The sequence below is a fragment of the Phyllopteryx taeniolatus genome, chromosome 4 (assembly GCF_024500385.1).
Source record: "Phyllopteryx taeniolatus isolate TA_2022b chromosome 4, UOR_Ptae_1.2, whole genome shotgun sequence".
Lineage (NCBI taxonomy): Eukaryota > Metazoa > Chordata > Actinopteri > Syngnathiformes > Syngnathidae > Phyllopteryx > Phyllopteryx taeniolatus.
The window spans coordinates 22,271,349-22,298,894 of NC_084505.1; the positions used below are offsets into that span (position 1 = coordinate 22,271,349).

The 27,546-nt window shown below is 40.5% G+C and overlaps 1 protein-coding gene across 1 annotated transcript in view; it reads left to right on the top strand.

The window, feature by feature from the left end:
- Positions 1–27,546, top strand: part of lcor (ligand dependent nuclear receptor corepressor) — a 79,819-nt gene that overhangs the window by 11,696 nt on the left and 40,577 nt on the right. The gene's annotated exons all lie outside the window — the stretch shown is intronic.

The following is a 27,546-nucleotide window of genomic DNA, read 5'->3' on the forward strand; positions in this document are numbered from 1 at the left end:
CATACATCTGCGCCTGAACATAATGTTTCCATTGCGCCCAAATATGCAAAATGCGACAGATCTTAATTAAAATAGAATGCCACAAATCTGATGACATTGGACGCAGATATAAGCATATGAAGATGTTACGTTTGAATTGCGAATATGCAATTTATAATACCGCTAAATGAAATCAAATTACAAATCTGATAACCTTTCACAGATGTGTCCGAACATGTTACACTTTACATGTGATAAAATATGCAATTTGGATATGATCTGGATCAAACATAAATAAAACCACAATAAATCTGACAGCATTTGACTGCAATATAAGTGTCTCAACATGTTTTGTTTACATTGGAATAAATAAGAAGCCTGGATCAGATGTGGATTAAACTTTCAATTAACCACAACAAATCTGGTAACATTCGACATATATCTGTTTGAAAATGACACATTTAGATTGAGAATATTCAATCAAGATTAGATTTGAATTAAACTTGAATCAAATCTGATATTTGTTTGTACGAACAAGCATTTACAATGCGACAAAATATGTAATCTTGAACAGATCTGGATTAAATTTGCTTTTCCATTACAGCGGTTGATCCTGCATAAACAATACACGTTCGTTCAAATCAGTCAGGATTTCATCTCTTTTACTTTATATTGACATAAATGAACAAACCCTCCTTTGTGGAAGTCATAACCGAGGCTGAGGCATGTCCCTATGACTGCTGCCAACTCAGCTGCCTGCTCAGCTCCATTATTGTCATTATTGTCTCGTTAGCGCAGAACGCACTGCCTCTTAATATTCATTAATTGCTCACGGACGTCCGGGTGACGCCGCCTGTAATTTCATTAGCGATAAATTTTCGCTACGCTTGGCTATGAACAAGAAGTACGAGGAAGGAGGGGGACGAGAACAGGGAACAAGGGTGGAGGAGAAGAATGCAGAAAGAGGAGGAGTACGAGGAGGAGGATGTGAATGCAGGAGGCAGGATGAGAAGGACCCTTAGGAAGGACAAAGCAGTAACTTTTGGGGAAGTTATGGCTTTTTAGGATTGTCTTTTTACAACATGCATAACTTTTGATGGCTTTACGGTTGTCTAACTGCTAGTTAGCATGTAGCTAAGGAGAACTGTTGTGATGTAGTTGATTGTACGTGTGGAGCATCTAGCATGAAGCTTCTGATTTGCATGTCCCACAAACTTTATGTGCTGTTGTATCTCATCAACACATTTTCAATTATTGCATTTATAACATTTTCTTAATTTTTAACAAATCTTTGAAACAGGAAACACATTTGTAGAAAAATACATTGTTGCCGTGTTTTTTTTTTTCAATTTTCCAGGCAATCCGAACTATAGATCAGAAATTACTGCACATTTTGGAGGGGGGCAAGAACATCCACATAGCGCACATTCTTGGACAAATCCTTCCCAGCGTAAACACAATCCACCAGTTGACCTTCAGCCTCCAAGAAACAAAACTCAACCCAACACAAGCACACACACACACACACACACACACACACACCTTGCATCATACGCCATGTCCCAAACTGGTTTTTAAACACACACACACACACACACACACTTCATGACAATGATCAAAAGCTGTGTGGGACAAAAAGCAGCTCAAATATGACGTTCCATACAAAGGAGGCCTTTATTGAAAAAGGAATTCACTAAAAGGCGGGCGGGTCCAAGTCAATATTGTGTGTGTGTGTGTGTGTGTGCACGCATGCATGCATGCGTGCATGTGTGTTTAGTCAAAATATTCCCAACCTCGCATGAGCTCACATGGTGTGAATGTCCAAAGAAGAAGCCAACCAAACCCAACCAGGGGTCACGTAACTCGCGAAACAAAAGGAGAGTGCGCGCGCGCGTGCACGCACGCACACACACAAACACACACACGCGCGCGCACACACGATGTAAAGCTTACATAGATTTGCATGCAGAGGTAGTACATTGTGTACCAAATATTTACTTGAGTAGCAAATTTGTGAGCAACTTCTGATATATTTTTTTTAAATCCAAGCATGAAGATCAAATAAAATAAAATAAAAAAATAATGTATGGGCATCGACTCACACCTGCCACCATTTCAATTTTTAACTGCCCAAAAACCACATGCATTGGGCCCTACAGAAACATAATTTGCTTTATTCACTTAAATTACTTCATGAAGAAGCTGTTTGCTGTTTACGTGTGCGACACCATAGCTAATTTTTCCATATCCATTGCTCTGCTGGCCTGAAATATCCAAGTTTGTGCAGTCACAATTTAAGATCTGCACGACAAAGCTGTTGTTTTTCATATTCTGTAAACACAGTCGGGGGGCAGTTTTCCCCCACCCCGAAAATGAGTCATTTTGATTGGCTCATGAAGGCTACGTGCGCGGTCATGTGACTGCCTTGTGTCGTCTGATTGGTGAATTGGAGTCAAATGACATTAGTGATCCCATTTGATCGGCGCAACGGGTGCCCTATGCGGAAGCTGAAGATGGCGTCTAAAAATTAACGCGCACACGCAAGAATGGGTAAATAAAAGTACCGAACAGCATGTCGATCATTGTAACGGAGTAAACGTATTGATACTTCTTCACATAAATACTCAAGTAAAAGTAAAAAGTACACTGCATTTAAAGTACTCTGACAAGTACAGTTTATCGAAAATGTTACTTGAGGAAATGTAACGGAGTAAATGTAGCGTGTTACTACCAACCTCTGCTTATTAGCATGTAGCTGCTTGTTACCGAGTGGCAGCTAGCATGCTGAGGCTTGTTCGTATACACAGTAGTTGACTGACAGTAACAGTGGAGTAGTTAGCATGAAGCCTATCAATTTTCGATAGCATGTAGCTTGTCGATAGCATGTAGCTTCTTGTTACCGAGTGGAAGGCACCCACTGTATATCCTGTCCGTATATACAGTGGGTACAGAAAGTATTCAGACCGCCTTAAAATTTTCACTTCTTTTTATATTGCAGCCATTTGCTAAACTCATTTAAGTTCATTTTTTTCCACATTAATGTACACACAGCACCCCATATTGACAGAAAAAAACTGAATTGTTGAAATTTTTGCAGATTTATTAAAAAAGAAAAACAGAAATATCACACAGCCATAAGTATTTAGACCCTTTGCTCAGTATTTAGTAAAGCACCCTTTTGAGCTAATACAGCCACGAGTCTTTTTGGGAATGATGCAAGTTGAAGTGAAGTTTTTGGGACTCATCTGCCATTCCTCCTTGGAGATCCTCTCCAGTTCTGTCAGGTTGGATGGTGAACGTTGGTGGGCAGCCATTTTCAGGTCTTTCCAGGGATGCTCAATTGGGTTCAAGTCAGGGCTCTGGCTGGGCCATTCAAAAACAGTCACGGAGTTGTTCTGAAGCCACTGCTTTGGTATTAGCTTAGGGTCATTGTCTTTTTTTAAGGTGAACCTTCGGCCCAGTCTGAGGTTCTGAGCACTCTGGAGAAGGTTTTTGTCCAGGATATCCTTGTACTTGGCCGTATTCATCTTTTCTTCCATTGCAACCAGTCTCCCTGTCCCTGCAGCTGAAAAACACTAGAAAAGACAGGACACTAGCAGTAGGAAAAACAAAGAAAACAAAGAATTATACGCATATTACATATAAAATTGGGATTGAGTTTTATACGGGACAGTGGTGTTAGTCTGTGAGGGAAGAACAGGACAATGTAGGACAGGAGAGGACAGCGACGGACAGGGAACAGGAAAAGTGTAGTAGTAATTTACTGGATTGCTAGCTAACTTTAAACTAATGATTAAGAGTTAGTTTCGGAGGTCAGACAACATGGGGTGTTTTCAAGGTAGTAATGCTGTAAGATAGCCTTAGTCTGTGAGGGAAGAACAGGACAATGTAGGACAGGAGAGGACAGCGACGGACAGGGAACAGGAAAAGTGTAGTAGTAATTTACTGGATTGCTAGCTAACTTTAAACTAATGATTAAGAGTTAGTTTCGGAGGTCAGACAACATGGGGTGTTTTCAAGGTAGTATTGCTGTAAGATAGCCTTGTCCTGTCCAGTCCTGTCCTATATTGTCCTGTCCTACCTTCGGAGGGTGCAGCACTACGGCCCCAAACAACACTCAAATCTAATGTGTCATTGTAACTAGGCATATAATGATTTACTTTCCTCATCTTCCTTACAGCTAGTGTTCTGTCTTTTGTTGTCCCTATATTATTTAGTGTGTGTGTGTGTGTGTGTGTGTGCAGTTGCAGACGCTCTCAGTACTTAATTGACGCGTGGGCACAGTCGACATATTTTCTCGTTGGCATCAAATATCACACTTTTTATTTTTAACATGAACGCCTCCTCCGATGTCTAATGTCACGGCTTCACAGTCTCACTGTGTATTTATTAGTGTGCGTTCAAGCTCAGAATGGATATGACAGAGTAGAGACGACAAAGTGGCGATGACTAAGTGGACTCAAGCTTCTAGCGGGAGAATGATCTTTTTTTTTTCTAAAGTTGTTTTTCATCTCCTCAGTGGTCTTTTACCCCACCGTCACAACAATGGAGTCAGTGTGCGACGTGAACGGCGGGTTCCAAATTCCTTGGAAACATCAAAGGGAGAGTGGGTTGAGTCTGTCAAATTGGAAGGTTTAATAAGAGGTGGAGAGTTTTAAGCATTAAAAAAGCATGATTTGGTCATGATTTCACTAAATTAGGGTATATCCCCTCATTAATTACAGGTCTGGAAAGCCTTTACCAAGGCCTTTAATTATAACTCAATTTGTCTATTTAGTTCGGGCTAATCTGTGAGTTTAATAAGTACTGGTGATAATGAAGTATAGTAAAGCTTGTGTTTGGGTTTGACATCATCACATGAGGGCATATTGACAAACTAATTCCATATCTTGATAGCTCTCATCAAAGCCTTTAATTAGACATATAAATGTATTTGTTTTTCGCAAATTCACTTGGTGCTCTTTAGTGAGTTGAATAGGCAGTGGAGAGTGGTGACCTTATCAAGCAAAAAAAAATGCATGTTTTTGCTATAACTTCATCAAATTAGGGCACACTGACAAACTAGTTAGACATCTGAAAAGCTTTCGTCAAAGCTTTTAAGTAGACATATGACTCGATGTAGTTTGTTGCAAATTTAGTTTAGCTAATTTGTGAGTTGAATGAGCGGTGGAGAGTGGTGACCTAATTGAGCAAATAAAAGCATGATGTTTGATGATGATGTCATCAATTACGATATATCCACAATTTACACATCTGAAAAGCTCTTATCAAGGCCTTTAATTTCATGTCTGACTTAATCTTATTTTGTTAGCTTGATTTTTTTTCACTAATTTGTGTGTTAATAAGTAGTGTATTATTTCAAGCATTGAAAAGCATGCTATTAAGGTTATGACAACGTCACACAAGAGCATGTGGAAAAAGTAATTTCAGATTTGTAAAGCCAGCATCAAGGCCTTTAATTTTCCGTGCGACTCAATGTGATTTGTTACAAATTCAGTTTGTGATCATTTTTAAGTTGTATAGTGTAGAAAAGCGTGGTTTCTGGTTATTATGTGAACACGGCAATTACATATCTGCAAAGCTCTCATTGACTCCTTTAATTTGAGGTATGACTCAGTGTGGTTTGCTGTTAATTTTAAGTTAAGTTAATTTTGCCATTGTTAATAGTAAACTTGGCCCTCAAACGATTTACTTAAGATCAAAGCCAATCACCACCAAAAAACACTCAGCTGAGCCACTATCTACCTGATATACTATCCACTAAGCTTAACCAGGATCGGCTGAAAACTGTTAAACCTAAGGTATTTTGCATTCGACTGGTTTGACATTGCTGTGACCTTGACTTTTGACTCTGCCGTTTGTGCTTTGGCATGTTGGAAGCTGTGAAGCCAAACAACCTGAATGGTGACTATCAAATGTTTTGGTGCTGATTTGAGAGAGTGAAAATCATGTGCTTATAGGGCTTGTGTTGTGCTAATACAAGAGTCACAAAATGTCTGTCAAGTTTGTGGTCCAGCGTGTCTTCTTCCTTCATGCCGAGAGGTCCTTTTGTTTTTTTTCAAGCGTGAACATCAGCATTTTTTGCCAGACGCTGTGTGTAACGAGTTCTCGTAGTTGCATTAACACGCCCGGCCACAACAATGGCCGCCCTGTGCGACGTGCCACCCTCATGTTACACGCCGCCGCCACAAGAACGACCTCATGAATCAAATCATAAGGCTTAAAACCTAACTTCAAACCCAACTGCAACCCCTTACCTTGACGCTACCCTATCTTTCAACTATATCTTCAAAAGTATCAAAAACAACACGAGCAAAAATGCAAATACGATAAATATATAATATATGATGTAATAATTTATACGATACAATAAAGTAGGTGACGTTGTTGTGCATTGAAGCGCAAATAAGAATCCTGCACTGTTCACTTCCATATTAACCTTCACAACTTTTGTGTATTTTTTAAGCGCTGAGGTGTGTCTCCCCCTATCACACACACTCTTTGGACCCGGACACCTTTGGACCGCCTGCACAAAACGCTTACATGTGCGTGTGTGTGTGTGGCGCTGCCAATGAAGGGCACATTCCTCCGAATTATGGCTAATATGTAATATACATGCTCGCGGCCTCCTCTGCTCCTCCTGTGTGTCAATATTATTAGACTGGAGGGACCCACCCCCACTCCTACAAGCTTGTGCGCTTTATCACGCACACACACATTAGCAGCAGCAGCAGCAAATTAAGAATAGAGAGTAGACCTTTGATTTTCAAAAGGAAATTTATGACCAGTTGTTAAACCTCCCCCCTTTATGTGCGTGCGTGTGTGTGTGTGTGTGTGTATATAGGTCTGGGTCAGTGATATGTCAGATATTGTTCTGGGCATGCTCCCTGAAAGTGTGCGTGTGTGTGCGTGTGTGTCTGCGCGCGTTTATATATCACGTGCCCCATTACACTCAGCGAGCGCTTGAGCCTCCAAAATGGCTTCCGCATTGCCCCTTACCGACAAGCTGCATATACATTTATAAAAATATAAATTATATATAATTCTCCCCAAATCCCAACTTTAAAAAAAAAAAAAATTCTAATATTTACATTTTAAAAAATAAATTAATGATTATTTTCTTATGCTTACCCAATCATTAAATTGTAAAAATGTAATGAGATGCATTCGTGATTAAAACTAATACTCACGTTGGATTGACACCATTGAGAAGTATTAATTTAACAGGATGTTTTTTTATTGAGCTTAACTGTACTAATACATTGGTACCTTCACTTACAAGTGCCCCAACTCAAACGTTTTTGCTTGGTGTTGTGAGTTACGATCTAATCTAAAAAAAAAATAAAAGAAAATAAAGAAATGGCACTATTGAGGTACTGTAACGCCCTCGCTTATTTAACGGGGCAAACAGTCAAACACAGAAATAGAAAATGAAAACACTCGCAAAGAGCTGCTGTAAGCCACAATTCACACTCACACGCAGACTAACCGGCCAACCCAACTTTAGCTCTGTCTTTAGCTGTCTACATGTGTTGCTCCACTGTTTGTGTTCCCATATCTGTTGCTGAAAGGGTAAGCAAGAACGCCATCAATGCTAAGTTTTAGCCCATCAATGGTGTTCTTCATTATGTATTCTCTTTGTTTTATGTTTTCAAGTAAACTCAAAGTCGACAGCTTGAAGCCTCTTTTTTGAAGAATTATTCACTATCTGCCAAACTGCAGCTTTTTGTTAAGTGAGTTGAGTTTGCTGCCACCACACAGCGGTCATACTAGCTCAATATTTTTGGTTGAAAGTCAAAGCAAATTAATCAGCCAAACGGCGGCTCCTATCTCGAAAAACGTCAAAGTTAGGTACCTCCAGGCAAAACTGCGCACTTAATGAAACAAATGTATGTCTTTACATTGTGTTTGATTATGTTATTTCACAGTGCAGTGCCACTTGTCTATCAAAACAAGTAGCAAAAAAATGGTGGTGGTTCTTTTGGGTGATGGAACAGATTAATGCCGTTTCAATTAGGTCTGAAGGATTAATGTAATTGAATTCAATTTTCAATTCGCAAAGGCCGCAATTAAAAAAATACGAATGCTCAGGTGAGACGTGAGCGAGCGCGGCATTTTTGCCCGCACTGTAAAAATGTCTACCTGAGTACAGTTTGTAATTTTATGGTTATCTTAGAGATCCCTCTCGCTACAACTGAGGGGTAGTTTCGTTGACTTTTTGCTCCGAGTGGGGAGGAGCCTCTGCTCGCTGCGGGCTGAGCAGACAGGTTCACCGGCTTTCGCAGCCATGAATCCCTCGCAATCGATGGGGAGAGAGAAGCCCACGCTGCATATGTATAGCGCTGAATTGAGCTAACTTGCTAGCTAGCAAGATAGCTGTCAATCAACATTTCAATACAGTTTACTATTTGGACTGCTTTAATACTCACTCACTGCGTCCTCTACTGCCGACAATGACAGCAGCGCTACTGCTACTGGCAAGACAGTTAATAATCTACTGTGATAGAAGCTTTTTCTTTTTCCAATTCAATATTAAAATGAAGATACAGTGCCATGAAAAAGTATTGGCCCCCTTCTCAAGTTCTTATATTTTTGCAGAGTTGCCCCACTTTAATGTTTAAGATCATCAAACAAATGTAAATATCAGACAAAATATAACCCAAGTGAACTTAAAATGGTGCTTTTAAATCATTTATTAAGGGGAAAAAAGTATTCAGTGTTACCTGGCCCTGTGTAGCCCCCTCAACCTAATAACTGGTTGCTCCATCCTCAGCAGCAACAACTGAAATCAAGCGTTTTCTATAACTGGCAATGAGTCTTTCACATCTCTGTGAAGATATTTTGGCCCATTCTTTCAAAGAATTTAAAGAATTCAGCAAAAATGGAGGGTTTTCAAGGATGAACTTTCAATCGGGTTCAAGTGTTGACTTTAACTAGGACACTTCAAAACCTTCATTTTGTTTTTTTAAGCCATTCAGAAGTTGACTTGTTGGTGTGTTTTGAATCCTTATCCTGCTGCAGAACCCACGTGCGCCTCTACTTGAGGTCACAAACTGATGGCTGAACATTCTCCTTCAGGATTTTCTGTTAAAGAGCAGAATTCATGATTTCATCAATCACACCAAGTTGTCCAGTTCCTGAATGTGAAAAGCAGCCCAAGACTATCACACTACCACCACCATGTTTGGGTTGGGTTGGTGTAGTAGCAGTAGAATATGGGGGGTGCAGTGGTGTTTTTGCAAAAAGGTCAGAGTTGACTTGCCTAATGTCCAAATGAGACCAAGACATCCGTCACAAAAACAAAAAAGAACATTGTGAGCTTCTTTGTCGTCCGCCTGCAGCTCTGCTTCATGTGAAAATCATATGATAACCAGAGCGCGTGTGTGTGCGTGCGCGCGCACACACACACACACACACGGCAGCCCAAAATATGTCTTTGATTTAACAAATCAAAGACATATTTGACCTCGTGAGCTCACCCTTATTTCAGACAATCCTCACAGCTGGCTGACAGCGGCCAGTACAAAAACACCTTCAATTAAAACACGGACAAAAAAGCACACACAAAAACAACTGAAATTAAGACATACAAAAACACATACACAAATACATATTAAGACATGTATAACACATGCCCAAAAAGATTTACAAAAGCAACTTTAAAAAAAGAAAACCTTAAAAATGCACAACTCTTTGAAACACTCAGCTGAGGCGTACAGCACACAAAAATAAAATACATACAAAAATGCAAATAAAGGTAAAATATACGTGATGCATATTAAAACGTGAACATAGTAAAACATGTTCACAGCACAAAAAAAATTCCTAATACATGTAGAAAAACCTAAAAAAAACAAACAATTAATAACAAATACAAGTACACAAAAACATGCATGAAACACACACACAAAAATACCCAAAACACATACTAAATCATATTAAAATGCAAAAAACTAACCCTAAAAAAACAAGAAAAACACCACAAAAATATGTGCTAAAACATGTTAAACACACACCAAACCCAGAAAAAAACATCCCAAAACAGGTACAGCAACAATTGAAAAGAGCATAATAAAAACGCATACAGACAAAATGCTAAATAACACGTTGACAATATGTGAAACAAATCCACAAGATCCAGAAACAAAATGTTCAAAACGCACAAAAAACATTCTCAAAAGTAAAAAAATGCACACAAAACCGAACAACATGGTGAAAAACAATAATTTTTTAAAATATCCAAAAATACAAAAACATTAAAACCTTTACAAAAATGGCAACAACAAAAAATCATACAGCATGTCTAAAACGTAAAAAACAAAACAAAACCTAGGAAAAAAGCATCCACAAGCATGTTGAAAAACATAGTATAAGAACAAGGCCAAGATGCACACAACAAAAGTAAAAAAAAAAAAATAAATGTCCAAAACACCAAAAAAAACAAAAAAAACCACCAAAATCTGTCCCCAAAAATGTACAACACCGCCCAAAAGTATATATATAAACACCTTAATCGGTATCTCACAAAACACATGAAAGAAAGAGACAAAAACACAATTATTTAATATTTTTGAGAACTTTTGCATATAGACACTATTGTTATCGACTGTGTGTGTGTGTGTGTGTGTGTGTGTGCTGGTGTTACTGGTTCCTTTCATCTTCTTGCTCTCTAAAGGCCTCTTTATACTCGAATTGCCCCGCGCGGCCCCTCTGTGTAGCTTGCCGCGCACACGGCAAAAATTGTTGCTGCGCGTCGAACGCCGCGGAGATCATCTCTCGTGATTCGTCCGTTTTAGTCACATGCTGTGATGACGCACTCAGCGTGCCCCTTGGTTCTACATTCCATCTACGCCGCCGCCTTCTCGATCGATTTTGCAGCATAATTAAACGTATAATCTAGTCATCGAGGTCCATTTGTTCTAGCAGACACTGTTCCACGGTTGCCATTGTTGTTGCGTTGTTCCTTGTTACTGAAAGGAAAGGAAAAACGGCTAGCGGAAGTGGCCCAAAAAATGCAGACGAAATTTCACCCTGTGCTGTCCTAGCCAATACCAGCAGCAGCGACACCCTCGACTTGGGGGTGAACTGCAGTACATTTTCAAAACTGCGCGTGTGGGTTGCGCTCGAGTATAAAGGCAAACTACGCGCCGGATAGCCGCAGTGACGTCAGCGCGGCCGCCGTCCGCGCGAGTATAAAGAAGCCTTTAGTGTGTCGGTGGTCACCCCTCACTGTCTCTTTATTCCTTTGTGCCGCTTTGTTGTTGCTGTGTGTGCCCGTCTGTATGTGTGGCCTTTGTGTCACCTATCTTAACATGTGTATTGTCAGTGGGAAAAAGCCTGGTTTCCGTGACGGCAGTAAGGTGTAGAAAAGTGAAGAAAGCAAGCTCAAGATGAGACGATGAAAGCAAGCAAGGGACGACTCAAGGTGTCAAAACCACGAAGAGGTGCAGGATACTTGACAGAGTTGCAGAGAACAGACAAAAGAGTCAAAAGGTATGAAAAACTATGTAAATATAACAAAATAAAAAGTGACCGAATTGAGCCTAAAATGTGGGTTTCAAAATAAAATGGCACACTTCCTGTGTCATTTTGGGCATGGCTTTTTGAGACTTTTTTGTGGGTAGACAACTCTCAAATTTCCTGTTGACAAGTAAAAGTGGGTTCAGGTGTTTCCAAAACTCCAGGGGATTTAAAAAGTAGCCATATTGAGCCTAAAATGGCCTCTTCAAACCAAAATGGCTGGCTTCCTGTGTCTTTTCGTGCATGGCATCTTGATACTTTTTATGGGTCTACTGACGATAGAATTATCTACCAATTTTAGTTTTGCTAAGTGATGCTGGCTTTGGAGGCTGAATTTTCAAAAAAAACGCCACAGAATCCAAGGTAAATTTTCACCAGAATGAACATGCCAACACGTGACAAAATGACGCCCTTTATCTTTTCAGGCATTGCTTCTTGTGGGTCTACTTATGATAGACGTCTACCAAATTTCATGGTACTAAGTGAAACCGCCTTTGGGGGCTGAATTTTCTAATAATTCTGTGTGGCGCTGATTTTAAGAAAAGCCTGTAAAAAATGACGCTCAGCAATGCCGCCCACTTCCTTTTATTCTCACAAGAGCTCTCCTTTGTCTCATCCCGAGATTTTAAATCCCAGGAGGAATTTACCCACGTGCACCAGCGGCTCAGCAGACAGCTTTGGAAGCTTTGGCCTAACATCCCAAACTGACATTTTCGGTCATGTAACTCTTAGGAAATCAGTAGATGTTTCATGCAAAGAAACATTTGAGAAACCCCCAAAAAGTTTTCTTTGTTTTTGATAAAACAAAAAAGTATAATATACGTATGACTAAAATAAATGGTAAATTAGATGTTTTAAATGTGGATACAAATTTGAAATTTAAAAAAAATGTTGTCTTGTTAAAAAATAGTCTAATGTAAATATTGTATTTTTTTGAATATGAATTGTTAATGTAATGTCTTTAAAAAAGGAAACAAAAAAAAACAAAAAAACTAGAGGTATAACATTTAATCAATTAATCGACAACTAATCGATTTTTTTATTTTTATTTTGATAATTGATAATTGTTTAAAGACTTTATTTAACTTAAAATTGTCCAAATTCTCAGAATTTCAGCCTCTTGCGAAAAGACTAATTAATATTTTTGCCCATTTCCTGACATTACGTTAAGAACTAAACCTGTAACTGAATCATAATAAATTTATGGTTGCGCATTTTCTGCACTGTCAATTTTAAATAATGTCCTGTTTTTAAATAAAGGGATGGAAATAATTTTTTTTTTAACCGATTCATTGATTTAAAAAAAAAATGTAATTGAATATTAAATGAATTGTTAGTTGCAGCCCTAAACAAAAATTTATTTTGGGGTGTGAGGGGAAATTTGAAAAAAATACCTATATAACAATTTAAAATACAATTTTACATTGATTTTTTTCCGCAAAACCAAAAATAAATGTTTTCTTTGTGTTTGGGCTAAAAATAATCTTAATATTGAAATGTTACGTTTTGAACAGAATTTCGTTAGAATCCTGTAAACATCCATCCATTTTCTGAGCCGCTTCTCGTCACCAGGGTCGCGGGCGTGCTGGAGCCTATCCCAGCTGTCATCGGGCAGGAGGCGGGGTACACCCTGAAACGGTTGCCAGCCAATTGCAGGGCACATAGAAACAAACAACCATTCGCACTCACAGTCATGCCTACGGGCAATTTAGAGTCTCCAATTAATGCATGTTTTTGGGATGTGGGAGGAAACCGGAGTGCCCGGAGAAAACCCACGCAGGCACGGGGAGAACATGCAAACTCCACACAGGCGGGGCCGGGGATTGAACCCGGGTCCTCAGAACTGTGAGGCTGACGCTCTAACCAGTCGGCAACCGTGCTGCCTTCCTGTAAACATAGTTAACAAAAAAAGCATGATACATTTTAAAAGAGGAAAGATGCAAAAATAATTTTTTTTTACGTGCTTTACTTTTATCTGTAAAACCACAAAATTGCGTTCTTATCCGAGAAAGTTTGAATGCGAGAATTGCGTCAATCTATTGCTCACCTCGGTAAAAGTACTCGTCGGCGAAAGTGAAAAGGCAAGGTCGCTGCCTTAGCTTCCTGTATAGAAATGTTTTTGTGTTTTTCATTTAGCGTCTTTTCACTGGAATAATTTGTTCCGCCGCCTGAAAGGAATTTAAAGAAGGTCGTTTAAAGAAAAAGAATACAAAAATATTACCTTGCTCTCCGGGCGCCTCGCGAGCTCGTTCTCCTTTTGTTTGAGACTCTCAATGAGGCTCACAACCACCATCGCCACCTACACCACGCTGTGCTTCCTTTTCTTTGTTTTTTTGTGTGACCTTAATGCCCCATGGAAAACCACGCCGACGCCATTTGACACACAAGTCTTGTAGTCTTCTTTGTCGTCCAAACTTGAAGGAAGTTCTCAGCCAGCATTTAACAATATTTAGCATTAAGGTCTATTTTGTTGCTGAACAAGAGTAGCGTGATGTTAGCTATTAGGTTAACATTAGCATTTAGCATTATTTAGCGGTATTTTGTTGCTGAACAACGGTATGGTGAGGTTAGTATTTACGTGACGTTAGCTTTTAACACTATTTAGCAATTAGCCGTACTTTGTTGCTGAACAAAATTAATGTGACATTAACCTTTAATGTGATGTTACCATTTACCACAATTTAGCACTTAACTCTATTTGATGCTGGACAACAGTAGTGTTACATTAGGATTAAGTGTGATTTTACAATTTAACCCTATTTTATAGCTAAACAACAGTTGTGTGATGTTAGTATCTACTGCGACGTTAGCATTTAGTACTATTTTGATGCTGAAAAACAGTGTGACGTTACCATTTAGTGTGATGTTAGCATTTAGCACTATTGTACATTTAGCTCAGCAGTGTGACGGTAGCATTGAATATGAGCTTAGGATTTTGCACTACTTTGTTGCTGAAAGACGGCATTGACATGAGACATTAGGAATTACCACTATTTAGTGTTTGTACAACAGTAGCGTAACATTAGCATTTTGCACTATTTAGCATTTAGTGCTGGACAATGATATACATGTAAGATTTTTATTGTACTGATTGGTGGAATACTATATGGCCAAATAAACTAAACTAGTGGTATGTTGTAGCTGAACAACAGCAGTGTGACGTTAGTATTTAGTGTCACGTTATTATTTACCGCTATTTATCATTTAGCATTATTTAGCAGTTTGCAGTATTTTGTTGTTGGAGAATGGTGGTATGATGCAGCATTTAGCACTATTTTGCATTTATCTCTCCATTGATGCTGAACGGCAGTCGTAATAGTTTTATGTAAGCATTTTGCAGTATTTTGACACTGAATGACAGTAGCATGACGTCAGCATTTTGCACTGCAGTGGAACCCCGCTATTCGTGGGGGATAGGGAGCGCGCCCGACTGTGAATATCGAATATAGTGTGAATATCAGAGGTTTTTTATTGGGGGGGGGGATCTCAAAACAGCGTGAATAAGTGGAAAATACCGCCAAAACGGGAGGAGATCTGCCCAAACAATGCTAAAGATATTTAAGAAAATAAAATCTGCAAACAGATGAATTGGCGGATGCTGAACCGCAAATAATCGGGGGTGTTGCGAGATAACAGCAGCATGTCATTAGCCTCTTATCAGTATTTTTTTATTGAACAACAGTTGCGTTCCATTAGCATTTAGCACTATTTTGTGCAGAGTAGCCTGACGTTAGCGCTAGCCGTCGCCTTGTTAATATGTATGCAACAGTAAAATTTGGCTGGAAAGCTTCTAAGTTAGCATTAGAGAAATCACTGCTATGTAAGACTTAAAATAATTAGCGATCACTTCAAAATCCTCTCGGACCCTCCGCACCCCGGTCACCAGCTCTTCCAGCTCCTTCCCTCAGGTAGGCGCTACCGATCAATGCAAACTAGAACTAGTAGACACTCCAACAGCTTCTTCCCTCTTGCGATCAACTTCTTAAACACCTAACCTATAATTCCATTCAACAAGATGGCAATTTTTTTGACTTGAGTTCGTTGTCACATTTCTGTGGGGCCAATTATGTATTACTCGTGCACTCACTGTAGTTGTCTCGCCATGCTGCACTATTTGCATATACTGGCCACTCATGCCAGAGTAGCATCTGCTCCATTGCACACTGTTTGAGGAGTATCTGTAACATTTGCACAACCAACATTGTCCCAGATTATCGCACTACTCGTCACTTTAAACCGCATCCACTCCTTGAAGTCTCAGCGCCCCTTGCACAATGGTCATTGCACCGGTCTATTGCAATATTAGTCATTCGAACTGCTCTAAGTGCTAGAGGACTCTGCATCTTTTTGCACAATTGTTTTTTTGTTAATGTCTTTCTGTCTCCAAAGTGTTCTGTAAATTGACTGTCTGTTGTACTAGAGCGGCTCCAACTACCGGAGACAAATTCCTTGTGTGTTTTGGACATACTTGGCAAATAAAGATGATTCTGATTCTGATCTTCTTCCTAAATTAATTGGCGTTAGATGAAAAAAAAATGTTAAAAACACCCACTTCAGCCCCCCGCTGCTACACCCACCTTACCACTAATTACTATCAATTAGCTTCTTGTTAGCACGTGCACGCATGTGGCAGGCGCTTTCTTGACTGCCACCATCACTTTGGGAGGTTTAGCGGCGGTTAGCACTGAGCAGCCTCCTTCCTGGTCATCAGTGCTTAATTAGCTCATTAGCACGATAATTTCACTCAAATGACCAACAGCTGTGTGTGTGATTCTGTGTCTGTGTGTATATTTGTGTGCGTGTGGTTTTGTGAGTGTTTGTGTGAGGCACAACCCTATTTTGTTGATGAACGACAGTATTATGTCATCAACATTTACAGTTCAGCATAATTTCGTTGCTGAATGACACTAACGACATTGCCGTTTAACGTTACTTTGTTGTTAAACAAGAGTCTTGAACACTATTTTGTAGCTCATCGAGTGTGTGACGTTAACACTATTTTGATTTCAGTAGTGCGATGTCAACATCTCATATTATTGTGCTGTCACACAGCAATGTAGCTGATAAATAGTCGAGTGACGTTAGTGTGATGTTAGCTTTCAGCACTTTTTAGTTACAGAAAGACAAACGTTATGTTAGCATTTAGCACTATTTTGTTGCTGAACAGCAGCAGTAGTGTAACATTAGCTTTTACAACAACAGTGTGAAGTTAGCATTTAGAACTATTTTGTTGCTGACCAATAGTAGTTTGAAATTAGCATTTAGCATTATTTTGTTACTGGAAAAGCAGTATTTAGCCCTATTTTTGTGAACAGTAACAACAGTACTGTGTTATCATTCAGTACTATTTTGTGGCTGAAAACAACAGTAGCTTGACGTAGCATTGTTTTGATGCTAAATAGAAGTATGATTTATTTTACATATATTTAGCACTATATTGTTGCTGATTCTTCCTTTAATTCTTCCTTGTGGTTACTGCTGTGTTGCCCTGGTAACACCATGTTAAAATTCAACTGCGTTTGTTTGTGTGCATGAGAGCGGTATGGTCGTGAATTACTGTGTTGATTTGCACAATCGATGGCAAACTCCAGTGAGTGTTTGATTGGAATTTTGTGTGTGTGCGTGCGTCCGCGCATGTCAGCCTCCCTTGAGCTCATCCTGATTTTTTTCTTGAGAGAAAAAGATGAGACGAGATAAGGATTTGGTACGCCGAGAAGCGTCAGATTGAATCGACATGCCGCGTTTAGGGGGTGTGCGTTTGCACGTCACATGCATGTGTGTCCGTGTTTGTGTTGCCACCCCTTGTCATTATTTATTTTACTTTATTCCTTTTTCTCATCATTTCTCATTTAGCTATTTGTGTGCACACACACAAACATACACAAAAACGCACACATACAAAGATACACACACAACACATATAACATAAAAACCGCACAAGCTAAAAATACACATACTGATACACACACACACAGACAAACGCACACAAACAAACACAGTCTCACACACATTAACACACACACACTCAAAGAGACATACGGACAAACACAACCGCGGAGACGCACACACAGAGGCAAACAGACAAGAGTCAAAAGCGGGCACACGCTCACAACCACACGAACAAAAACACTATAAACACACTTACATTCAAACAGACACACAGTCAAGCACCAACATCCACTTAACCCTAACTACACACAGGCAGCGTTCGTGGGGCGAAATCGTGTGTTCGACGTTTTAAACCACACAGACGATAAATCATCTATGTGACGCTCGTTGCTAGGCAGGGTTCATTGGGCAAGGTCACGTGTCGCAATGATGTCATCACGGCGTTGAGGTTACTGTTGGAAAAGTCTGAAATTTCTGAATAGGTTTTTGCGCATAGAAAAGTAATAGCACGCTCGTCCGAAACGAGATGCACATTTTGTCCTTTGAAATGGCTACGCTAGCTATTGCATGGTGTTAAAACGATTAGCAATGAGGGCTTTTTTTTTTTTTCTAGACAGACTACCAATATTATTTTGTTGAGTAGTTTGCATGTCATGGCTTGCTATGAAAAAAATATTTACCTTAAATAACAATAGCTCTTTTTTTTTATCTTGAGAATAAAAAAAAGTCAGCAAACAATACATTTGGTGGCTATGCTTTGTTTTATTTTAACAATTATAAGGCATTTTGTTTGCAAAATTAACGTTTTAAGTCATGGATGCCAGCTCTTTTTCCGAAATTGGGAGAGCTCGGTGCCAGCCATTTTGGATCATTTTGACTGATTTTTGAAGGCTTACAGAAAGTTGTATTTAATAGCAATAGAAACAAGGAACCTTCCAAAAGAAAGATTAACACACTTTTTTTCATCAGGAAAAAAAGTATGTTTAGTAAGCAGCAGTTGAACATAGGAAAGTTTCTTGAAAATACCTGTTTCCAAGAAAAAAGGAAGAGCTTTTTGTGAAACGATGGATTTCAAGCAGAACTTTGACTTTGATGCTAATTATTTTATATGTAAACAATGCTTTCCTAAACAACACAAAAAAGGGTATTTTGATGGCAAAATGACAGTTTATTTACAATCATAACGCATGCATTTTCAAACTGATTATGCATGAACTTTGAAATATGTACAGTTGTGTGTGTGTGTGTGTGGGGGGGGGGGACTTCTGTGTGTTCCCAGTCAGCAGCTATGAACAGCCCCTGATTGATGCACCTCCTGTAAATGATAAAAAGACAAACAATTAGCATAAAAATGAAACATGTTATTGCTGCAGTGTGAGGTGGAGAAAAATACTTTTTTTCACCTTTCTTGCCAACAGGTGTGGTGCATCTGCTGCTCGTTGCAACAACTGATATTTCTATAAATATTGTATGTACAATTACCACAAAATATTTGTTGTTGCTACAGTGCAATAAGGAAAGGTGCAAAATATACATTATACATTACACATATCAAATTGTCTGAAAATTATATATTTGTGCACTACTGTCTGTAAATAAATGAACGACAATAAAAAAATCTATCCAATTCATCTAGCTATCAATGCTCCACGTTGTTGTCGACAGGATGATTTGTAAACGTGTAGTATTGTTGGACAAACTGTCGTGCTTTTTTTGTACACGTTGGATGATAAAAATGGAAAAAGGGAGTACTCGCTCAGGCTATGGACGTTAGCTTTGAAGTTAGCAAGTTCGTAGCTTTTCCGTCCGTGACTTTTTGGGGGCTCAAGGGAGGACGCCCTGCTGCTCCCAGATAAGGATGAATCCGGATCAGATATCGTCTTCCTCTGATCGTGCTGACAAACCTCTGATCAAAGCCACTGCTGCCATCTGATGTTGAGTTATCATAGTGAAATCCGTTCCAAGCCTAGGATACATATTGTGGAGCTGCGCCAAAACCTCTATTCCAATTTATAAAAAAAAAAAAAATAATAAAAATTAAAACAAAACAAAACACGGACAACGTATTAATATGTCTTTGCCACTAAATAGATATATTAATACAATAATACGATTAGATAATATTAATACATATTAATACGTCTCTGGCACCAATCAACAATTAACAGCAGCTTTGAGGTTAGCATGTATCACTTTTTTGTGCCTCAATAACAGTAGCATGACATTAAGCATTCCACATTTTTTTTTCAGCACAGTTGTCACTGATTTTTTTGGGTAATATTTTATTAGCATACTGCTATTTGTCGCTAAGCTCTAAAGTGGCACAAAACGATCGACTCGACCACAGAATATTTCAGTAAATAGCAAACGTTGCATTTCTTGGTGTCATGTGCACATCACTGGCTGCCGTATCGAAATTACTGCCCTAATATAGACGACCATACCCGGGAACAGACTTTAAAACTATAATAAGACTTGTACAAATTATTCTGTTAGTTATTTACCCTCAAAGCTGCAATGGAAGTGCATGTGTGTAAAGGAATAGCATGTCATCTGAGGCATCATGTGACATCGCCGTGTCATTACGAATTTTGTCGCGGTATCCGTCATTGTCGCACAACCTGTTTTTCCATGTTGCGGTTTTTAATCGGGCACAAAGATTGCCCTGTCGTCGCCTGAAAAAAGCAGCTGAAGATTATTGGGCATTTCCAGGCAATGGCGCATAATAGCGTCACCATTTCTGAACTGATTCAGTCGATCAAAGGACAAAATGTCTCACTGGACGTGTGCTATTATTTTCTTCCTACAAACACTTACCACTGCCAAAATATTGCACTCTTTCTCCACAGAAGTCAGCAAAGCAAAGATTTTAGGGCATTGCAATGGGCATAAATAGCGTTGCCATTTGCTTTTGTTAAGACGTGTTGCTTGGCAGAGTTTGTGGGGCTAAATCGTGAGTGCAGCATCGGTTTACATTCAGTAAGAAAGAAATTATTCTATAGTATGACGAACACAGCAATGGATATAGCCGACAAATAAACAACTCTTTCCTGTAGGCCAGACCTAAATATGATGATGAATTGATATGAAGAACAAATCTTTATTTTACTATTGAATTGTAAAAAGAAAAACCTTCAATCACAGTAGCATATTGACTTATTGATTTAACTTCATGCCTTGTAAAAATTTAATACTGTGTAATTAAGCGCTTATCAGTAGCAGTAGCACTGCTAATGCAGCCCTATGGGGGGCACAAGCCAGTGCAAACTGTAGGCCGGTCCCAATCCCGGATAAATGCAGAGGGTTGCGTCAGGAAGGGCATCGGCTTAAAACTTTGCCAAACAAATATGAGCGTTCGTCCAAAGAATTCCGGATCGATCGTGGCCCGGGTTAACAACGGCCGCCACCGGCGCCGTCAACCTGCAGGGCACCGTTGGAAATTCAGCTACTGTGGGTCGAAGTCGAAGAAGAAGAAGAAGAGGTGGAAATCCGGTTCTTCGGCAGAAAGAGAAGAGGAAAGCACAGAGCCTACAACTGAATGTGGGGACTTTGAATATTGGGGCTATGACAGGAAAATCTCGGGAGTTGGTTGACATGATGATTAGGAGAAAGGTTGATATATTGTGTGTCCAGGAGACCAGGTGGAAAGGCAGTAAGGCTAGAAGTTTAGGGGCAGGCTTTAAATTATTTGACCATGGTGTAGATGGGAAGAGAAATGGAGTCGGGGTTATTTTAAAAGAAGAGTTGGCTAAGAATGTCTTGGAGGTGAAAAGAGTATCAGATCGAGTGATGAGGCTGAAACTTGAAATTGAGGGTGTTGTGTATAATGTGATTAGCGGCTATGCCCCACAGGTAGGATGTGACCTAGAGGTGAAAGAGAAATTCTGGAAGGAGCTAGATGATGTAGTTCTGAGCATCTGAGACAGAGAGACAGAGTTGTGATTGGTGCAGATTGTAATGGACATGTTGGTGAAAGAAATAAGGGTGATGAAGAAGTGATGGGTAAGTACGGCATCCAGGAAAGAAACTTGGAGGGACAGATGGTGGTAGACTTTGCAAAAGGGATGCAAATGCCTGTAGTGAACACTTTTTTCCAGAAGAGCCAGGAACATAGGGTGACCTACAAGAGCGGAGGTAGAAGCACGCAGGTGGATTACATCTTGTGCAGACGATGTAATCTGAAGGAGGTTACCGACTGTAAGGTAGTGGTAGGGGAGAGTGTGGCTGGACAGCATAGGATGGTGGTGTGTAAGATGACTCTGGTGGTGGGGAGGAATATTAGGATATGGCATATGATGACATGTATGCCAGGTTGGACACTAAAGAAGGAGAAAAGGGATCTATACAGGCTGGCCAGACAGAGGGATAGAGATGGGAAGGATGTGCAGCAGGTTAGGGTGATTAAGGATAGAGATGGAAATATGTTGACTGGTGCCAGCAGTGTGCTAGGTAGATGGAAAGAATACTTCGAGGAGTTGATGAATGAGGAAAATGATAGAGAAGGGAGAGTAGAAGAGGCAAGTGTGGTGGACCAGGAAGTGGCAATGATTAGTAAGGGGGAAGTTAGAAAGTCATTAAAGAGGATGAAAAATGGAAAGGCAGTTGGTCCGGATGACATTCCTGTGGAGGTATGGAAGCATCTAGGAGAGGTGGCTGTGGAGTTTTTGACCAGCTTGTTCAATAGAATTCTAGCGGGTGAGAAGACGCCCGAGGAATGGAGGAAAAGTGTGCTGGTGCCCATTTTTACGAACAACGGTGATGTGCAGAGCTGTGGCAACTATAGAGGAATAAAGTTCATGAGCCACACCATGAAGTTATGGGAAAGAGTAGTGGAGGCTAGACTCAGACAGAAGTGAGTATTTGTGAGCAACAGTAGGGTTTCATGCCTAGAAAGAATACCACAGATGCATTATTTGCCTTGAGGATGTTGATGGAAAAGTACAGAGAAGGTCAGAAGGAGCTACATTGTGTCTTTGTAGATCTAGAGAAAGCCTATGACAGAGTACCCAGAGAGGAACTGTGGTACTGCATGCGGAAGTCTGGAGTGGCAGAGATGTTAGAATAATACAGGACATGTACGAGGGCAGCAGAACAGCGGTGAGGTGTGTGGTAGTTGTGACAGACAAATTTAAGGTGGAGGTGGGACTGCATCAGGGATCAGCCCTGAGCCCCTTCCTGTTTGCAGTGGTGATGGATAGGCTGACAGATGGGGTTAGACTGGAATCCCCGTGGACCATGATGTTTGCAGATGACATTGTGATCTGCAGTGAAAGGAGGGAGCAGGTGGAGGACCAGTTAGAAAGGTGGAGGCATGCACTGGAGAGAAGAGGAATGAAGATTAGCCGAAGTAAAACAGAATATATGTGCATGAATGAGAGGGGTGGTGGGGGAAGAGTGAGGCTACAGGGAGAAGAGATAGCAAGGGTAGAGGACTTTAGATACTTGGGGTCAACCGTCCAGAGCAATGGTGAGTGTGGTCAGGAAGCGAAGAAACGGGTCCAAGCAGGTTGGAACGGGTGGAGGAAGGTGTCAGCAGGTGTGTTATGTGACAGAAGAGTCTCTGCTAGAATGAAGGGCAAAGTTTATAAAACAGTGGTGAGGCCAGCCATGATGTACGGATTAGAGACAGTGGCACTGAAGAGACAACAGGAAGCAGAGCTGGAGGTGGCGGAAATGAAGATGTTGAGGTTCGCTCTCGGAGTGACCAGGTTGGATCAAATTAGAAATGAGCTCTTCAGAGGGTCAGCCAAGGTTCGATGTTTTGGAGACAAAGTTAGAGAGAGCAGACTTCGATGTTTTGGACACGTCCAGAGGAGAAATAGTGAGTATATTGGTAGAAGGATGATGAGGATGGAGCTGCCAGGCAAGAGAGCTAGAGGAAGACCAAAGAGAAGGTTGATGGATGTCGTGAGGGAAGACATGATGGCAGTTGGTGTTCGAGAGGAGGATGGAGGAGATAGGCTTACATGGAAAAGGACGCGCAGTGGCGACCCCTAAAGGGACAAGCCGAAAGGAAAAGAAGAGTAGCAATAGCACTGCTGTCAGTGTCAGTAGAATATAGAGCTAAAGCAGAGAGTCACATGAGCGACATGATGCGAGATGTGAGTATAACAGCGGTTGAAATGATAAACTATATTGCCGTATTTTCACCACCATAAGGCGCACTTAAAAGTCTTAAATTTTCTCCAAAATGGACTGGGCGCCGGCGGCACAGTGGCCGACTGGTTAGAGCGTCTGCCTCACAGTTCTGATGAAGCAAGTGGAGGAACCAGGAAAACGAGCTTCGCCAAGTCAAGAAGACGAAGCTGAGTTTCCGCGGAAACAAGGCGAGGTGGCCCGAGTTGGAAGACCAACTCGAGCAATGGATTTATGAGCAAAGAACAGCCGGGAGAAGCGTCTCTACAGTCACCATTCGACTGAGTGCAATAACTCGGAGCTTTCCATCATTCCGGGAGGCTTGACGAAGGAACTCCAACCGCTAGACATCGGTGTAAACAGGGCGTTCAAAGTGAAGTTGCGAGTGGCGTGGGAGCGATGGATGACAGATGGCGAACACAGCTTTACTAAGACTATGAGGAAGCGCCGGGCGAGTTACGCCACAATTTGTGAATGGATTGTGGATGCTTGGGCTCACGTGTCTGCTTGCACTGTTGTTCGAGCTTTCGTAAAAGCCGGCATCATTTCTGAGGAGCCGCACGGCAACGAGACTGATGTGTGGGATGTGTGGGGGTTAGGGTAGACTATGTTTGCTGTAGGCCCCCAAATGACTAGCTAGATAGTATGCCCTGGTTCGAGTCAGTGCCGCTGCCGCCCAGCATGACAACCAAAGTGGGATTAACATTGATGAAGAAGGCAGCTAGTGTGAATTGCCGGACACATTGACACTTAACAACCCCCCACCCCCACCCCCACCCCACCCCACACACACACACACCCTCATCGATTGAAAACTTCCCATGAACAGAATTTGTTTGAAACTGTCTCCGGGCCAGCAACGCTGCGGCTTGTTTGTTTTTCCCCATTACAGTCAAAAAGAATCTTGGAACCGATGCTACCGCTAACAGCTAAATTAGGCACGTAAATAATGAATGAAGCTGAATGGATGTCAAGTGCCGTTGCGACCAAAGTCCACCCCCCCACACACACCCCGCTCTCTGGCCCTAATGAGCTATTGATTGGCTGAGAACGAGGCTTTGGTCATGCTGAATTATGAATGCTCATGCTGCGCTATATTTAGCCGCCGTGCGCTAGTCGCAAGAAATTGCAACATTCCATACACTTTCTACACACGCTTCCCGATTACATACAAGCTGTCTCACTGGAAATTGTTTAAAAAAAAAAATAATTCATTCATTCATTATTTTTTACAATGGGTTGTTGTTTGTTTTTCAGTTACGATTTTTTTAAAATGTGTTAGTTGTTATTAGAAGTGTTTATTCAGTTAGCTTTTCAATTGGTCATTTCAGTCACATAAAATTCATAGAAAAAAATTCTAATTTTCAGAAACAAAGAATTAAGCTAACCAAAACGTTTTAGGGTGAAGCTGAATCGTAGGTACAATAATGAATTATATCATTCCTTATTATTTCGTTACAATGCGGTATATGCACAACCTACTTCCGCATTTGGCACAATGGGTAAAAGCACCTCCTCCTCGCTTGGGTGAATGGTGCAGGGGACCGTGACATAACACCTGTGTGAACTTTAAACGTCTACAATGTCATTTTTTTTAACACAAGATGTCACCACAGAGCCATCAAAGATGACATTATCCGATGTTTAGGCTTTGTTTGTGTTTACATATATCATATTTGTATAAATAAATAATATACATGTATTTTACATTTGTCCGAAGATACTAGCCATAAAGAAAACAAAATTTTAGCAAGTTCTGCTTCGAACAGTCATTTCATCAATCCTTTTTTTGCTCGTTAGCGTCGCAGACACAGGAAGTCATCCATCCCTTTTTGCCGCGTAGGTCATATGATGCTGCGCATATAGCGAATAGTTACTTAGGCACATTGTTAGGTCCGCCTTGCCCCAGAATAAAAGAATTGTCACATCATCTTCCTCTGCAAACAAGGAAGTGCTCTGTAAACATACTTAACATACCTCTGTGTGAGTGTGCGCGTGTGTGCGTGTGTGTATACATTCTTCCCTATTATGCATGTACAGAATGTTTTGTTGGATGTGCATGCTGTGTCTACATGCCTTGTGAGTCCCTCCATGCATGTGTATATGAACATGCTTCCCTACGCGTGTGTGTGTGTGTGTGTGTGTGTGTGTGTGTGTGTGAGAGTGCTGTTGGATTGAAGTGAGAGGAAGCGAAACAGTATGAGGGGCCGTTAGGGACATTATTCATGATTAGCTCTCTCACTTACTATTCAAATCCTTTCACACACACACAAACTACTAAAAGGCTCTCATAAGTACTACTCAAACACTCTCATGCGTACGAGTCTTGCTCTCATTTACACTGCTCAAATGCTCTCATTTTCACTAGTCAAATGCTCTCATTTACACTACTCAAATGCTCTATCCCAGCTGTCATCGGGCAGGAGGCGAGGTACACCCTGAACTGGTTGCCAGCCAATTGCAGGGCACATACAAACAAACAACCATTCGCACTCACAGTCACGCCTACGGGCAATTTAGAGTTGTCAATTAACCTACCATGAATGTTTTTGGGATGTGGGAGGAAACCGGAGTGCCCGGAGAAAACCTCCGCAGGCATGGGGAGAACATGCAAACTCCACACAGGCGGGGCCGGGGATTGAACCCAGTTCCTCAGAACTGTGAGGCTTACACTCTAACCAGTCTTACACCGTGCCGGCTGATTGCAGCACATTGCAGCAAAACTTTTCAACTATATTCTAATTTATTGTGAGGTACCTATATTTAAAAAAGTCATGACATATTTGACTCTGACTCTGTGTAGTCTGGAGTGCATATCTATGACATGAGTTTCACTACGACAATTAAATTCCTTCATTCCCTTTGGGCACCCCATTAGGTACACCGACACAGGGGAGCTTAAACGCGACTTTCCGGCCATCTTGCCTGCAACGAACCGTATACGTTTCAGACTGTAACGCAGCGGTGTTGAAACTCTGTCTTGAGTCCAGGAGTAAACACGTCCACTGCGCTTTAGCCCGAAAGACACATTTATTCGGCAGCATCCGCGACAGAAGAATGGCATCTCGCTCTTGATCGACGAGCCAGCCTCGCCCTACGTCATACGCGACACGGCTTCTGATTGGCCGACCATTACGTCATATCCTACAGCACTTACACATTAAAAGCAGTCATTTTAGATCAATGAGGAAAAGCGTTATTGTAAAACAATAATCAACAAGTACACGACATATATACATTAAAAATATATATGTATGTATAATCCTATGTAACGCTACTGCTTAAGTTAGGCTTACTATTGCACTTTATGGCTGTTGGTCAATGCCATATTTGATTTTGAAACCGCTTACCTTTCAACTCATATAAATACACGCTCACATACACGCCTCAAATGTTTCCACACATACAGGTCAAACACACTCACATGAACATGTCAGATCTATTCACATACCGTCCTCAAATCCATTCATAAAATATACTCAAATCCTTTCACATTTCCATCTCAAATGCTCGCATACATACTTGTGGGAGATTTATTTTAAGAGTGCTAGATAGATGGATGGATGGATGGATAGATGGATGGATGGATAGATAGATTATAGATTGATAAATGTTGACATGGTTAAAGACATAACTATATACATTCTATATCTATTAGATTATAGATAGATCAATTCTATTTATCTATCTATCTATCTATCTTATCTATGTGTTGATCTATAGTTATAAGTCTATAACTATTTGTCAAAATGTATCTATATATCTAAAAATAAATCTCCCAAGATTTTGTTTTTTTCATTGACACTACTTAAATGCTCTCATTTACACTAGTCAAATGCTCTTATTTACACTACTCAAATGCTCTCATTTACACTAGTAAAATGCTCTTATTTACACTACTCAAATGCTCTCATTTACACTAGTCAAATCCTCTCATTTACACTACTCAAATGCTCTCATTTACACTAGTCAAATGTGTGTTTGTATAGTTTCTGTTTTTAGTTTTGGTCACACAATGGCGGT